Genomic DNA, 17,064 nt, shown 5'->3' on the forward strand with positions numbered 1-17,064 from the left:
TCATTGATAAATCAAGTTCTGAAACTCATAAGAAACCTTATTGCCCTTACAAACAGATCTTTTCAGTTAAGACAATCTCTTTATGTTAACTACCCGACCCTCATGGACTGGACCTTATGGAGATTTGCCCATGTGAGCTGAGATGGGGATATGCTGAGAGAACATCACGCAGCCACTTGCTAGGCAGACAGAATTTGACCCTACAGATAGAAGCATTCACATCAGATGTGCTGATTCCAGATCATTGAGGGAGTAGACAAATAAGTGTTACCATGACACAAATCTTTTTAAAAGAATTATCTTTCATGTGTGAGTGTTTTGCCTGCATGTATATCTGTGACTGGAGCCCAAAGAGGTAATAAAGGGGATATCAGATGCCCTGGAATTATAGTTACAGATCATTGTTAGCTACCATGTGGATGCTGAATGCTGAATTCAGTTCCTCTGTAGGAACAACTGTATTAGTCAGGATTCTCTGGAGTCACAGAACTTATGGGTAGTCTCTATATAGTAACGGAATTTGCTGGTGACATACAGTCTGTACTCGGACTCCCCAACAATGGTCAGCAGCAGCTGTGAATGGAAGTTCAAGGATCTAGCAGTTGCTCAGTCCCACAAAGCAATCAGGTGAAGAGAGAGAGACTTCCTTCTTCCAATGTCTGTATGCAGGTCTCCAACAGAAGGTGTATCCCAGATTAAAGGTGTGTACCCCCACTCCTGGATCTGGGACAATGCAAGTCCCAGATGACCTTGAACTCAGAGATCTCCTTGCGTTAGTGTCTTAGGATTCATAGCCACTATGCCTCAAGATCTCCATGCCAAGATCCATGTCATAAACTTGTATCTCCCAGCCTCAAGATCAGGATCACAGGTGAGCTTTCCAATTCTGGATTGTGGTTCATTCCAGATATAGTCAAGTTGACAACCAGGAATAGCCACTACAACAACAAATACTTTAAACTGCTGAACCATCTCTTTAGTCCCACAACATGGAAGTTTGGGCCATTGTTTTTTTTTTTTCATTCAGACAATAGCTATGTGGTGATGTAGTTGGGGAAGGGGTGACAGCAATGATCCATTGTAGAGAAAGTGAAGGTGATTATGTTTATGAAAATGATAATGGAAGGAGGGAATAGTGTGATAGTGGTGAAAAGGATGTGGAGAGACAGAGCTCAGACGTAAAGTCAGGAGTTTATGTTGGTGTCTGAGGACCTCTGCTATCACAGGCATAGCTGCAAGTGTTGTTGTGTGAACATATTGAGGTTTCTATTAAGGATTTTGTTTACGATCCTATTTATTGTCAATTTATTTACCCCATAAACAGCCTTTAACTAGTTCACTCTTTCTCCTAACTTTAAAGGAAGATATCACTACCTTCCTCACCATCTACTACTGGGTGGTTACATTAGAATGTATGAATTCAGATATTTCCTATATGATTATCTCTAAAGATATTTGCTTGAGGATAATTAATATTCCTAACCACAGACCCCATTCTGTGGAGCAATAATTTCACAGTCTAACAGATCAAATCTATAAAAGTCATCATCCTGTGTACCACAGTTGTTTCTTATCTTGTCCCTATCATTCTTTAAATGAGCCACAAGCTATGTCTTGCTTGCCTTACAATTGATGGGACAAATTACATAGAAAGTATTGCAACTGGAAAAAATGGAGTCTCATATTTTAAAAAGATTTAATTTTTTGTTTTAAGTGTACGAGTATTTTGTCTGTATTTATGTCTGCGGTACTACATGTGTTCAAGGTCCACAAAGGTTAGAAGAGGGGATCAGATCTCTTAGAATTAAAATTATGAACAGTTAGCCATCACATGGGTGCTGGGAACAAAACACAGGTCCTATACAAAACTAGTAATTGCTCTTTACCATCCTTCTAGCCCCAAATCTGGAGTCTTTCTTAAGGACTTAAATTATTACCTTGGTATGCCTCCCCGAAACATTCCATGACTGACTTCCAGGTATCCATCATTACTCAAGAGTCAGGACCTATTGCTGCACATTGTGACATGAAGGGCATTCTTTTTTTTTTTTTTAACAAATTCATTTTATGTGTATGGATATTTTGTTTACATGTACATGTTTGTGAACTGTGTTTATGATAGAAGAGGGATTCTATGGGATTGAAGTTACAGATAACTGTTAAATGCTATGTTGGTACTGGGAGTTGAAACTAGGTCCTGTGGAAGAGTTTCCTGTGCTCAGATGCTGAGCCATCTCTCCAGACTCTATGAAAGATATATCTTTAAGATCAGTATCAAAATAAAGTTAATCAACAAGTCAAAACCCAAGAACAAACCCAAAACCAACCAACCAACTAACCAATCAACCAACTAACCAACCAAACAGAAACCCAAAATATAAAAATCAAACCAAAACCAAGTGTTACAGAGCATCCCTTTAATCCTAGCACTCAGGAGGAAGAAGCTAGTGGATTTCTGTGTGTCTGAGGTTAGCCAGGATTAAACAGTGTGACCTTGTCTCAAAAGAATAGCCATCTTACCAAAAGCAATGTACAGACTCAGTGCAATCCCCATAAAAATTTCAACACATTTTTTTATAGATCTTGAAAGAGCAAGTCTCAACTTAATATGAAAAAATAATGAACTAAGGGTAGCCAAAACAGTTCTAAAATTCAATATAAAATAACTTTGGTAGAAATCACCCTCCTTGACCAGAAGCTGTACCACAGAGCAATAGTGATAAAAACTGCATGAGTATAGAAACGGACACGTTGATCAATGAAATCAAATCAAAGGCCCAGAAATAAACCCACACACCTATGGACACTTGATTTTTGTTACGGAAGCCAAAACCATACAATGAAAATGGAAATCATCTTAAACAAAAAGATTTATTTATTTCATGTATGTGAATACACTGTTGCTATCTTCAAACATAACAGAAGAGGTCATCTGGTCCTCATTACAGGTGGTTGTGAGCCACCATGTGGTTGCTGGGAATTGAACTCAGGATCTCTGGAAGAGCAGTCAGTGTCTTACCCACTGAGCCATCTCTCCAGTCCAGAAAACATCTTTAACAAATGATGCTGCTCTAATTGGATGTCTACATGTAGAAGAATGAAAACATCCATATTCATCACCTTGTACAAAATTTAAGTCAAAGTAGATCAAGGACCTCAACATAAAACTGAATACACTAAATCTCTTAGAAGTGAAAGTGGGAAGTATCCTTGAATGCATTGGTACAGGAGACAATTTCCTGAACAGAACACCAATGGCTCAGGTTCAAAGATCAACAATTAATAAATGAGACCTCATGAAACTGTAAAACTTCTGTAAAGCAAAGAACACTGTCAGTAGGATAAAACATCAGTCTACAGATTGGGAAAGGATCTCCACCAACCCTACATCAGACAGAGGGCTAATATACAAAATTTATAAAGAACTCAAGGAGTTAACAACAACCCAAATAACTCAATTAAAAATGGGGTACAGAGCTGAACAGAGAATTCCCAACTAAGAAATCTTGAATGCAGAGAAACACTTCAAGAAATGTTCAACATTCTTACTCATCAAGGAAATGCAAATCAAAACAACACTGAGATTCCATTGCACACAGTCAGAATAGCTAAGATCAAAAACTCAGGGGACAGCTCATGCTGGTGAGGATGTGGAGTAGGGGGAACATTTTTTCATTGCTGGTAGGATTTCAAGCTTGTACAACCACTCTGGAAATCAATCTGGTGGTTTCTCAGAAAACTGGAAATAGATCTACCTGAAGACCTAGCAATATGACTCCAGGGCATATATCCAAAGATGCTCCACCATACCCTAAGGACACATGGTCCATCCACTATGTTCATAGCAGCTTTATTCATAATAGCCAATAACTAACTGGAAGCAACCCAGATGTCTCTGAACTGAACAATGGGTAAAGAAAATATCTCTGCAATAGAATACTATCTAGCTACGAAAAACAAAGACATCATGAATTTTGTGGGCAAACAGATGGATCTTCAGAATATCATCCTGAGTGAGGTAATCCAGTCCTAGAAGGATGTGATCCGTATGTATTCACTTATGATTGACTAAAATTAACCATCAAATACAGGCTGTCCATGCAACATTCCACAGACCCAAAGAGGCTGGATAGGAAGGAGGGAACAAACAAGGATGTTTTAGTCTCACTTGGAAAGGGGAATGGGATAGTCATAGAAGGCAGATGGAGGGAAAGAACTGAGTGAGAGAGGAATGGGATTGGGGGAAGGGAGGTTTGGAGTCAGAGGTAGTGAGGGGCTGAGAGGATACATGGATAGCCATAAGGAATGAATGGAAATCTGCAGCTGAGGGGGAGTTAGAGGGCATCTCTAGGAAGAGACCTGGGATAGGGGAGATACCCAAGAATCAATGGGGGTGTCTTTAGCTGTGACTCACAGCATCAGGGATATGGAATCTGGGGAGGCTGCTTCCTGTGGCCAGGCAGGAACCCTGGTGAAACAATAGAGACACCAACCATGAAACTTTCACCCCCAAACTTATTCTTTCTGCTAGAAATTCAGGGATGTGAGATGGTATAAAGACAGTTGGAATGCCAAAACAATGACTGGCCCAACTTAAGACCCATCCCAATGGACAAACACCAATCCCTGACACTATTGATGATGTTCTGCTATGCTTGCAAACAGAAGTCTGGTGTGGTTGTCCTCTCAGAGGCTCTACTCACTAACCAACTTACTCAGAAGGTACAGACACAGCCAAACAGTGAATGGAGCTTGGAGACTCTTATGGAAGAATAGAAGAAAGGATTGTAGCCATTAAAGGGATAGGACCTCCACAGGAAGATCAACAGAATCAACTGACCTGTCCTTTGGGGTCCTCAGAGTCTGAACCACCAACCAAAGAGCATACACAAGCTGGACCTAGGCCTTGCTGCACATATGTAGTGGATGTGAAGCTTAGTCTTCATGTGGGTCCTGAACAACTGGAGTGGGGGCTGTTCAAAAAGCAGTTGCCTGTCTGTGGGTATGTTCTTCTATCTGGGCTGCCTTGTGTGGCCTCAGTGGAAGAGAAGGTGCCTATGAAGATACCAGGGTGGGCAGGGGATACCTAGGAGGTTCCCCCACCCACTCAGAGGAGAAGGGGATGGGAGATGAAGGAAGGATTATGGGAGGGGGTGACTAGGAGGGGACAGTGAGCGGGATATAAAGTGAATAAGTAAAAAAATAATTATTTAATTAAAAGAGCAACAAATAAACAAAACCGCTAAAAAACCAAAGCAGAACCTAAAATTCTAAAGAGCCAGGTATAGGGAAACAGACCTATAAATATAGCACTGGAGAAGTTGAGGCAGAAGGATCACAGATTTGGTCAGCCTGTCTAAACAAATAAGCAGCAACTTAGAATTTTTTTTTTTTTTTTTTTTTTTTTTTTTTTTTTTTTTTTTTTTTTTTTTTTTTTGCTGGCATGATAGTACACATCTTTAATCCTAGCACTCAGGAGACAGAGGAATGTTGATGTCTTAAGAGATGGTGGTCAGCCTGGTCTACAAAGTGTATTCCAAGCTGGCCAGGTGACATAGTAAGACTCTGAAACAACAAACAAACCAGCAAACAAGCAACTCTCAAAGGACAGGAGAGATCTTTGTTGAATAAGTTGAAGCTTATATTATTCTGTTACAGTTTTATAATCACTGCAACAGAGGGGTCCATCGACCTAGAAATTCCTATATAAATCCTAATCCATGTGGTCCCAATACAGCTTCTATGCTGTCAGGAAACTCATGTTAAGTTATCTAAGTAACTAGCATTCATTTAAGGCCATTAAAACTGGGTCACATATACAGTAGTTTACCCTGAAGAATTTGCTACATGCTTTGCCGAGGGCCCACCTATGTTCCTCAAAGTTCTTCCCAGGAGCTTCTTAAAGCTTTTGAATACCTCAGCCAACTTGGCAGAGTATAAAAAAGTAGAGAAAAATTAATAAACAGGCTAGACTTGAGGCAAACATTGAACGTCAGGACAAGCTCTTCATAAATTTTTCGTTTAATTATTTCTTTTTCCTCTTCCTGCTCCACCCAGCCCTCCTGTCTACAACACAGCATCATTAATAGTGTGAAGGATTAGTGCCATGGTATAGGTCTCAAAATGGGCTGGTCACTGGTCAGTCATTCCTTCAGTCTCTGCTCCATCTTTGTCCCTACATTTCTTTTAGATAGGCAAATTTGGGGTTAAAAGTTTTGTAGGTGGGTTGGTGTCCTCATCTGTAGGGAGCCCTGTCTAGCTACTGAAGATGGTCTCTTCAAGTTCCATATTCCCACTGTTGGGCATTATGGATAAGGTAACCTGAATTGACTCCTGGAAACCTCTCTTATCCCTTGTCTCTGGAACTTCCTAGAGATTGCTTCCACCTCCCACCCCCAGACCCTGGCAGCTGATATTCTTCTTTTCCTCTGAGCCTCTATCTTGACTTTTTCCCATGCCTGATCCTGATTCCCCCATTCCCCTTGCCCTTTCCTCTCCCACCAAGTTCCCTCTGTCTCCCATGATTGGTTTTGTTCCCCCTTCTAAGTGGTATTCAAGCATCCTCTCTTGTGCCTTCCTTCTGTTTAACTTCTTTGGGTCTTTGGAATATAGCTTGGGTGTTCTGAACTATTTTAACTAATATACACTTATCAGTGAGTACACACCAGGCATGTCCTTTTGGGTCTGGATACATCAACGATGATATTTTCTAGTTCTATTTTCCTGAAAAATTCATGATGTCCTCATTTTTAATAGCTGAATAGTATTCCATTGTGCAAGTGTACCACAATTTCTTTATCCATTCTTCAGTTGAGAGACATCCATGTTGCTTCCAGTCTCTTGCTATTATGAATAAAGCTGCTATGAACATAGTGGGCCATGTATTCTTAGGGTATGGTAGAACATTTTTTGGGTATATGCTCAGGAGTGGTATAGCTGGGTTTTCAGGTAGAACTATTTCCAATTTTCTGAGGAACCGCCAGACTGATTTCCAGAGTGGTTGTACCAGTTTGCAATCCCACCAGTCAGTGATGGAGGAGTGTTCCTCTTTCTCCACATCCTTGCCATCATGTGCTCTCACTTCAGTTTTGATCTTAGCCATTCTTATTGGTGTGAGGTGGAATCTCAGGGTTGTTTTGACTTACATTTCCCAGATGACTAAGGATAATGACCATTTCGTGAAGTGCTTCTCTGCCACTCGAATTGAAGCCAGAAATAACCCTATACAAGCATAGACATTTGATTTTTGACAAAGAAACCAAAACCATATAATGGAACAGAGAGAGCATCTTCAACAAATGGTGCTGGTCTAACTGAATATCTGCATGTAGAAGAATGCAAGTAGATTTATATTTATCACCTTGCACAAAACTCAAGTTCATATGGATAAAAATACCTCTACATAAAACCAGACACACTGAATATAACAGAAGAGAAAGTGAGAAATATCCTTGAACTCATTGGTACAGGAGACAACTTCTTGAACAGAATACCAATGGCTCAGGCTCTAAGATCAATAATTGATAATCAGAACCTCTGGGAATGAAAACACTTCTGTAAGGCAAAAGACACTACTAATAGGACAAAACATAAGCCTACAGATTGGGAAAAGTTTTTCACTAACTCTATATCTAACAGAGGGCTAATAGCCAAAATATATACAAAACTCTGGAAGTTAAAATCCAAAATAACCAAATAACCCAATTTAAAAATGGGGTATAGATCTAAACTGAGAATTCTCAACAGAGGAATCTTAAATGGCCAAGAAGCACAATTTTGTCACAGTTAAAGACCTGTATGTCTCATAGGTGTAGTCAATGATAACATCATATATGATGATAATCCCTAAGAGTATATCGCTTTTTTGTGTAGGTTCACTTGATTTTCCCAAGATATTGTAGTGAAATGCCTTCCTCATGTATGCGATGCTGTTGCAAACTGAACAATCATCCAAAATAATCCACAGTACATAAAATTACAGTACCTGAGTTCTGAGTTGCTGGATTATGTGCCTACCATACTGCTTATTTTAATTTAAAAATGTATCTCCTTATAAGACTCATATCTATTGCATTTTTTTTATTGTACAACTTGTTCCTGTGTTAAAGTAATCTTGTATTGTTTTGTTTATTGTGGACCCCAGTGCAATAGGTGGATCTAACAGTCCATCCACCCACCCCTTCATTATTTTCACTTCTGCTATTATCTATATCATGAATCAACAGCTATCTTTGTAGTTTTTGTAAAGGGTATATATTAGGTTAGATCATGTAAGTTTATGCAAGCATGTATATTCCACCTATATATCAGTAATTGTCTATTACACCAAGCAATTAATCAGTTATCATTCAACCATTTGGATTATGTGAGTTTATCATTTAGTCAATCTATTGTCTACTATTTGGGTTATTTGTGTCTGTCAAGTAACTGATCCATCAATTATCTTTCTAGCATTTTTCTAGGTGGTAGCATAGACCTCATAGGTCTGTGCTGCAACGTGGATGTTCACATAAAGATGCAATCCATAAATGAAACATTTTTCAGAACCAATCTATTGTCCTTAAGTGACAGATATGTGACTATTTAGGATTTGGCCTCTCTGGGAGCTTGAGTCATTGGTGAAGTACTCATATACTCTGGATACTCACAGGTAATTATCTGCAGAAGCCCTGGGCAAGAAAGATACAGAGGGTCCTTTGCCACTGATTTTGTTCCATTATGGGAATAAATGAAACAGGAGGGAAATGACACTATGACTCCCTTTGTGGATCATCAGCACTGTAAAAACCTAGATACGTCATAAAGGCTGCTGCTGTGCTATTTTCATCTTGTCTAATCCACTGCCTCTGTCATGGTTTGAATATGCTTGGCCCAGGTAGTAGCACTGTTTGGTAGTATGTGGCCTTGTTGGAATAGGTGTGTCACTGTGGTTGTGGGCCTTATGACCTTCACCCTAGCTGCCTGGAAGTGAGTCTTCCACTAGCAGCCTTAAGATGAAGATGTAGAGTTCTCAACTTTGCCTGCACTATGCCTGCCAGGGCATTGGCATGCTTCTTGCCATGATGATAATGGACTGGACCTGTGAACCTGTAAGCCAGCCCCAATGTTGTGCTTGTAAGAGTTGCCTTGGTCATGGTGTCTGTTCACAGTAGTAAAACCCTAAGACAGAAGTTGGTACCAGGGACTGGGGTATTGCTGTGATAGACCTTACTATGCTTTTCTTTGGAACAATGTGGATTTTGATATTTTGGATTTAGAAAGCAGTTCCTTTAAGCAGAGCATAAAGGAACATATTATTGAGACTGGTATACAAAATGTACCCATAAGATACTTGCTTCACGATAGGGTCTTTGTAGTCCTGGCTGCCTTAGAATTTGACATGTAGACCAGGCTGGCTTTGAACTCACAGAGAACCTTGGTCTTCTGAATATCGTGATTAAAGGTGTGTGCCACTATGCCTCACCCATAAATGGTTGTTTTTAAACATTTCACATAGTGTAGAACTCAGCACACATAGGCATGCCTGGTAAATAGGTTCTTTATGATATATCTAATTCTAACAGAGACTCCTAAATGTAGGGGCTGTAAAGAGAAAATTGCTTTACTCTGAATGACTCTTTTTTTTTCTCTTTGGCTAGAACTTGATACAAATCCAAGATTTATACGCATGGAACTACACAGGTGCTAGGAGAAATTTATTTCCTACTCTGAATATGATGTGTTGGTTCTCTTTCGAAACAAATGAACTATGGTGTACAAATTAATTTTTCTCTTTAAGAGCATGAGGAGTGGAGGCAGAGCGGAGCAGATAGGAGGTCAGTGTTGCTTAAAATATTGACAAACTACACCTGGCTGGCACAGAGAGTAAATAAAAAAACAAAAACAAAAATTAAAAAAAAAAAAAAACAAAAAAAAACTGAAGAAGCCAGTAAAGTGCGGGTGAGACATTTGTTTGCATTTGGCAAGAAAAATAATGAAGAGAAAACGTAGAATGAAAAGTTTGAAAATAGAGAGAGAAAACAAACAAGAACAAAGCAGATTTTTACATTTGACAAAGTGCACGTCACTTGGCTCCATGATCGAATCTTTAATAGACAGAATGTAAGGCCATAGGATGTTGAGTGGGTTGAGATATGCACCCTATAATATCCATTTGGCCCTTTTTTGCTCTACAGGCAGCATCCTAGATGTGCCAGGGATGGCTGTGTGGTTACTTCAAACACAAGGAAAAAAATACCATGAAGGGCTGTTGTGTGATTACACAGCTTTTAGCGCTGAAGTTAGTCACAAAACTCAACCATTCCTTATAATATATTGGGAGCTGAAAACAATGCTCGACAATAGCATTGTAATGAGCCAACTCCTGATCTCAAAGATGAAGCATCTGCTGTGTGGCACCAGGGCAAAAAAAGATGGTATGCAAACGCTGACTGCTCTAGAAACAGCTGTGGATTGGGTTGTTTTTGTACGGATGAGCTTAATGAATATGTTCTGCATTCTCCTGCAGAGGTTCTTGTGGCCAGTACAAAGTTCTTGTCCACAGCTATCTGGGAGGCCAAGGAAATGTGTGATCTTCCTTAGGCTTCCTTTTGTGCACATTGAACCCTTTTGTTCTGGACTTTCAGCCCTTGAATTCAATACATATAATTCTGATTTGGCTTAGATTCAGCTAGGGGGGTCCAGCCAAACTTTGTGCTTCACCCTAGACACGCAGAGACTGAGTTATGTTCCAACCACCCATCACCATCCCATAACAATGTGGAACTTGTCAAATGTAAGCCATACCCCAGTAATAGGCTAACTTTTACAAATGATTGTATATAAAAGACACATTTTTAAATTGGGGAGTAAAGAAGCAGTTTATCTGAACCTCTCCAAAACTATATTCCCAAATTAATGCATTTTTAGGGGCAGGGAATATGATATCCACTTATTCAGGAAAAATTACTGTGATCAAAGTAACACTGGAGACTCTACACAATGTACTCTGCTAAGTGTTTAGAGCCCACACACATCACTTAACACAGTAACAAAGCACTTGATTCATCAGATAGACATCTTTCTCTAAGTAACATCTTATTCAACTACAGCCTGAAACCTACCCATTGCCAGTGGATCTACAGCCTCACAGATATGGCCTACTTTCCAGGTCTTTCTGTGATCACAGGAAAGTCAAGAGAAGATGTCCTATCTTCTAGTCTATTCTTCTACTGTTTATTTAAAAAACAGGTGAGCATCAAGTTATGACATGATGTAGACAAAAGTCATCTGATTCAGTGATGATGTACTGGCTGGTTTTGTGTCAACTTGACACAAGCTGGAGTTATCACAGAGAAAGGAGCCTCCCTGGAGGAGATGCCTTTATGAGACCCAGCTGTAAGACATTTTCTCAACTAGAGATCAAGGGGGAGGAGCCAGCCCATTGTGGGTGGTGCCATCCCTGGGCTGGTAGACCTGGGTTCTATAAGAAAGCAGGCTGAACAAGCCAGGGGAAGCCAGCCAGTAAGCAGTGTCCTTCCATAGCTTCTGCATCAGCTCCTGCTTCCACATTCCTACCCCATGTGAGTTCCAGTCCTGACTTCCTTTGGTCATAAACAGCCATGTGAAGGTATAATTTGAATAAACCCTTTCCTCCCCAGCTTCCTTCTTGATCATGATGTTTTGTGCAGGAATAGAAACCTTGACTAAGACAGATGGAAACCTTGATATGCACACAAAGCCTTATTTAGAAACGATAAAAAGATTCATTATTTTAAAAACATCTTTATTTTAGTTTTCTGTGACATAAATTATAAGGGAAGTAGAAAAATTACTTAAATTCTACCTGGGTCATAATTTGTCTTCAAGACTGATCCTCATTTATTGTCTTCAAATAGTGCCACTACCTGGTAACCAAGTATTTAAATCTATGATCCTATAGGGATGTTCCTATTTAAGCCACCATAGTGGCTAAGAAAAGCTGCTGAGGCCAGGCATGTGTCAGTGGTGTTCCCGCTTGGAGGCTCAGAGAGGCCACTTCATGAAACTGTGAAAGTGAAACCTGGACTGTGTTGGAGAACCCAAGCTGTTGGAGATGCCATAGTCATGGGATACCTGCCAAGGAGAGCTAGTAACAGGCAGTGGAATCCGCCCACAAGAAAGGTGTGTGTTGTAGTCAACAAAGCTGAAATGACTTAGAGATCTGAAGAGGACTTTGACTTCAGATGGAGTTTGGAGTTTGCGCAGATTTGGTCCAGTATTTCCTCACTATGCTCCCTTTTCTTCCTTTGGAAATGGTAAATTATATTCTGTGCCATTGTATCTTAGAAGTATGCAATCTGCTTTTGGATTTTGATTTTACAGGGGTTACTAGTAAGAGATAGCCTTGACTCTCAAAAAAGACTGAACTTTGGAGTTTTAATGATGGACTTTTGATGCTTTGATGTTGCATTTTGTTATGATATGGTTATGAGCCTATGGGAGCCAGGGAGTGAAATGTGGTGGTTTGAATAGGAATGGCCCCCATAGGCTCATAGATTTGAATACGTGGTCACCAGGGAGCGGCACTATTCAAAAGGATTAGGAGATGTGTCCTAGTTGGAGGAAAAGTGCCACTGTGGGTGGTTTGGAAGTTTCAAAAAGCCCATTCCAAGATCAGAGTCTCTCTTTTTCTCCTGCCTGTGGATTTGGATGTAGAAATGTTGATTATTTTTCTAGTGCATGTCTGCCTGCCTACTGCTGTGCTTTTCATTGTAATAATAATAGACTAAACCCCTTAAACTGTAAACAAGCCCCAATTAAATGCTTTCTTTTATAGAAGTTGCCATGGCCATAGTGTCTCTTCATAGCAGTAGAACAACAACTAAGAGGTCTGTATGTCTTTTAGGCATTTTCCTAAAAGAAACTATGAAGAAATGAATTTTTGGCAGTCCCCAGTCATTCAGTAAATTGATGGAATATGCAGAACATTCCTAATCCCAAAATCCAATTATAGATTGAGAAAATCAAACTCTAAGTTTGCTCTGTGAGTTTCGGAGGTGTTTGCTCCTGTTTCATGCCTCAGAGAATTCTGTCATCTACAATGGGAAGCAGTGACTTATCACATGACAACAGGTGGAGCCAGGGGAGGAAAAAGAGTCTTTGACTAAAATTGCTCAGTGGATAAAAATCAATGCAGAAAACCCACACACCAGTGTGCTGTTTCCTGTATTGACAAACTCCATTTGGAGATTTTTCTCTTCCCATCACCAAACTGTAAGCGGACATTCTGTGTGAAGGTTTAGATTAGTAAGATGTATTGTGATATGTGGTAGTATGAATAGGTTTGTCCTCATGTGTTTGAATGTGGCCTTGATGGAGTGTGTCATTGTGGAATTGGGCTTTGAGTTCTAGTGCTCAAGCTCCACCCCTGTGAAAGAAGCCTCCTGGTTGCTTTTGGGTTGAGATGTAGAACTCTCAACTCCTTTTCCAGCATGTTGTCTGCTTGCATGCTGCCATGCTTCCAGTCACAATGATAATGGGCTAAATCTTGGAGGCTGTAAGCCAGCCCTAATGAAATGTTTTCCTTTATAAAAGTTACCTTGGTCATATTGTTCCTTCATAATAATAAAACCATAACTAAGACATGATAGGATCCTTGTTTGAAGTCAACAATAATATTAAGGCAGAAGAACAAACTGAGCCTAAACATTTGTGCTAGTATTGTACCAGTATATCATATAGGCAGGTCACTGATATAGCTTGCAGGGATTGTAGCTTGGAGCATCTCGTTATAGCCTTTCTCCTTTGAGAGTATGCAGGGCATCTTCCAGCACCATGACCACTAGTCACTAGGAGTGAAGCACCTAGTTAGGCACCAGTTCAACGTCTCTGTTTTGATAACATATGTAAGTTCTCTTTTCATCAATAGGGTCTGACCATCAGGTTGTAGAGAGTAACCGTGAGCCTTGGCAATAGCCTGTGATGTTGGAGGTTTTCATAGGGTCCTTTGGACAACAACTCAATAAGATGTAACCTATTTTGGGCACTGAAAAGTTTATTTGGTAGCCTAAGGGTCTACTTAGGGCAATCACTTCCCTACTAATTGGTGTCTCTATTTAGATTCCTCTCATATATGTATATATTTTATTAAGCTTCTACGGTAGTAGGTTTCAATATTTTTTTTTAATCAATGACCTTTAGTGTTAGTTGTCCCTCCTCATAGTCCTTCCTTCATCTTGCACTCCTACTCCCCTCTCTGTTTAATCCTCCTATTCTAGTTTCCCCTATGATAGATTTTTGTTTATGTTGGGTAAAAATGTTTTAGCATTGTTTATTCTTTTCATGGGTATAGATGCATGTCTACCTGTATGTTTGTTTACTGCTTTGGTGCCTTGTGCCCACAGATGACAGGAGAGGGCACTGGATCTCCTAGGACTAGAATTACTGGCAGTTATGAGATGCCATGTGCATGCTTGGAATTAAACCTGGGTCTCTGGAAGAACAGCCAGTGACATTAACTACAGGATCCTCTTTCTAATCCCTTGGGTAACTGTGATTGCTAATCTTGATTGTCAATTTGACTATATCTGGAATCAACCAAAAACCCAAATAGCTGTATAACTGTAATTTATTTTCTTGAATAGATTATTTTGAGAGTAGAAAACCCACCTGAAATCTGGGGCCACACCTTCTGGTAGCAGCCCACATAAAAGGACATGGAAGAAGGAAGCTTTGGCTTTTTGATTGCTTGTCCTCGTTCTCATTGGCAATTTCATGCATTTTGTTCTTACAGCATTCCTTTGCTGGTATTAGAACCCACTTCTTTGAGATTCCAATATAACTGAAGACAAGCTGCTTTCTTTAACTTCTTTAAGACTTCAGCAACTAGACTGAGACAGCTGAGACACCCAGTCTCACCAACTGAACAACTACTGAATCTTTGACCTTTCTACCTGGAGATAGTCATTGTTGTACTACCAGAACCACATCCTATAAATTACCCTAATAAATCCCTGTACACATCACACAGGATTGAAGTCATGTACTCTCACACACCCACATGCACTCCATCCTATTAGTATTGTTCCCTTAGAGAACTGACTAACATAAATTGTGGTACTGGAGTGGTTCTAGAGAAACAGAATTTTATACTAGTGGCTACTATTGCACTGTGTTTTTGCTGTGAGAACTTTTCTCAGAAGGCCTACTGCCATGTCTGTACCACATTGGATAACACAACATCTACAATGAATGTGAATTCCATGGAGAGGTCATTATACATTATGATATCCTAAGAAAGCAAGCCAACTGAGAGCCATCAGCTCAGCTCACATGGAACATGGACCATTGGGGAAGCTGGCACTAAGGAGGAGAGAGGTATAAGGGATTATTTTGGTGAGGCAGAAAAAGAACTGTTCATGAAGAGCTGAATATAGGTTATTCTTAGTGAAGACTTGACATTGAAAATGTCAAGCTGAACTTAGGTATTAAGGGCAGCTGAATAGTCTACTTTATTCCATGACAAAGCCCACTACCACTGAAGCAGTAATGGCTATCCAATCAGTAGGATGTGATTATTAAAGGGCAGTTCTCCCTTTGGGGAGCCATTTTTAGTTACAATGGGAAAGTGAGGTAAGACTACTATCTAGAGTGTAGACACCAACTGTACAACTCAACATCCTCGGCTGTACTGGATATCTTGCCAGATCATTCATTACTTAACCCTAAATGTGGAGTGCTTAGATTGAGAACCACTTTGCCTGGATGCTACCACTGAGTGGCATCTCCACAAATAACTATCATTCTTAAGGGTGGAATAACTCTTTTCAAGCATAAATACACCAGAAAGAACTGTACTGTACTCATGTGTACCTTAAGAAAACAAACACTGGTTGTGCTCTATAATGACTTCCTGAGATGAAATAAAAAATGTAACAGGTAAAAGGATCACTTTATTCTGATTCATTTTAAAACAGTGTCTCACTATGTAGTTCTGGCTGGCCTAGAAATCATAGACCAGACCAAACTAGAACTCAAAAAAAATTTCACCGTGTCTGTCTCCTAAGTACTGGAATTAAAGGTGTGTGACACCACACCTAGTTTTATATTTTTTGACTATCCTTTGATTTCTGTTTCCACCTACCAGGAAAACATTTGCACATATTTTTAAATACACAAAAGGATGTTCTTAAGGTCCCTCCCCCTTAGGAAGTAATCCAAACATTTGAATCATGTATATCTGTGGGTTGTGTCTGCTAGATGAACAAAAACATTTTCATATGCTCTGAACTTGAATGACCTTAGAAATAAGGAAGATTCTAAAAACACAAGTCTCAACTGAATGCTCTCTAACTAACATGTCACCCCAGATGATTATTTTATTATAATACAATGTACTACACAGAAATACAATGTCATCCTTTAGCCACTCTGGCTCTGGAGTGACCTTCCTTTCATGAGTCTATCTCAAATGGGAGTTTGTGTCACAAAACATAGTCATAGTCATTACCTACAAAATAAAAACATCCCTTCCTAAACTTTCAAAGGATGTTATCTCTTTCTTTTTTAATACCTGGAAACTTATGACAAATGAGATTATTTCTTTTTTTTTTCGTTTCAAAAAGATTTTATTTCCAAATTAAGACTTGTAAGAAAGCAAGCCAGGTGTCCCCTGATTCTGATTGTGACGGAAGTATCTGGCACAACAAACCATACTAAACTCATCCAAAAGCTATCATGAGAACATAAAGACACTAGAGAGAAAAGAGAAGAACCCGGGTCCTTGACATTTTTGCTTCTATACAGGCACTGGATCACCTGAAGTCTTAAAGTAAAATTTTAAAAAATGTTCAGTGGCTTCTCAGATATTTCCAGAAGCTTTTTCTAAGTTGCTTAATTCCAAATCTATTTCCATGGACAGAATCCTAGAGTGTGGCCAATGTTCAGCAACACATTCTTATGTCTAAGAAAGAGCATCCACTAGACCATTCTTAAATTATTTGGGAGGCCACTGAATTCAGTCACCACAGGACAAGACAGTCTTTGGTTATATAGAGACAAGGAATTGTAAACTTGCAGCATGAACACACTTTTTGTAATCTGTGT

This window comes from Micromys minutus (assembly GCF_963924665.1).
Source record: "Micromys minutus genome assembly, chromosome: X".
Classification (NCBI taxonomy): Eukaryota; Metazoa; Chordata; class Mammalia; order Rodentia; family Muridae; genus Micromys; species Micromys minutus.